The sequence below is a fragment of the Rattus norvegicus genome, chromosome X (assembly GCF_036323735.1).
Source record: "Rattus norvegicus strain BN/NHsdMcwi chromosome X, GRCr8, whole genome shotgun sequence".
NCBI classification, from domain to species: domain Eukaryota; kingdom Metazoa; phylum Chordata; class Mammalia; order Rodentia; family Muridae; genus Rattus; species Rattus norvegicus.
The window spans coordinates 34,230,820-34,232,083 of NC_086039.1; positions in this window are offsets into that span (position 1 = coordinate 34,230,820).

Below are 1,264 nucleotides of genomic sequence, written 5' to 3' on the forward strand. Positions count from 1 at the left end.
GCCGAGGGGGCGCCAACCGCCTCTAGAGTCAGCACAGTTGCCGGCAAGAACGAGAAGCCGATTGGTCAAATGGCCACAGGGAAGGCGTGGCGAGGGCCGGAAGTCTGGCCACGTGACCCGGAAGCGGCTTTGGCTGTGGCCGGCACGCCTGCGTACTTATGGCCGTGCCGCGGGGACGCAGCGCACCCGGCTGTCCTGGCTTCCTCAGTGGCAGGGTGATGGGGTTCCGCGGCGCCCTTAGCTGACCCCGTGGTGCAGGCTAAGGATGGTCCGCACTACAAAGAGCTGACTTCGAGCTCCGATGACTCTCTGGGTCCCCAGAGGGTTGGACGGGGAGATGTGACAGTGGGTGATGATGGTGGGAGCAAGGACAGGAGTGCTGCAACTCTGGGGAAAATAAGTCAGCGCTTTCGTGGTGCTCGCGCCCGCGTTTGCAAGGAGGCCCCTCCTCTCCAACGCAGTGCTACAGCCCTAGCTAACCTAGACACTTCTGGCCCCAAGCTTTGCAAGAGCCTTTCTGCAGGGCTTGCTTCGCCCAGCAGTGCGGCGGACTGGATGAGTTGTGGTCCGCTCTCTGCTGCAAAAATCCAGACAGCGCTTAGTCCTCCAGATCCCGCTTCCTTCTCACGGTCTCGCCCCCACCTTCCCCAACCCGGGTTCCAGTTTAGCTTTGCTGACGACTCGCTCTGCTTGCCATGCCCTTCCTCTAATGTCACATCTATGAAGCCTCACTCTAAAGCCCTGGAACAACGAATTCCTCTTTTACCCACATGCTTCTGTTTAGTGCACCTTGGATTTTATTCGTTTAACAATCTAGCTCCCTGCCTGGTTTTAACACCACTGATAAATGTGAGTTGCCTAATAAAATTATAAAATAATGATAGATTTATTAAAAGCTGAAATGTTGACTTAGTTCTGGGCATATGATGGATTTCTATGTTTTATTTGAATGCTGGAATGGATGGATCATCTAGTTCAACTTATCATTTATAGATAAGGGGAGTGGAGATCCACGGGATTAGGTGACCTTGCTTGGGCAGCGATGGATTTCCCATGTCAAATGCTACTCATTACTACAGTCACCTCCGTCCCTACAAAAAAAAAAAAAAAAAAAAAAAGCCAGAACTGAGTATTTGTTGGGTATGCCTTTCTTTGCAGAGATTGCTAAACAGGAATTGTAAATTAACCAATGTAAGGGAAAAGATGCTACATTTTTAGCGAAGTTGTGTTTATTCAATTTAAAGAAACCCCTTATTAGAGATCA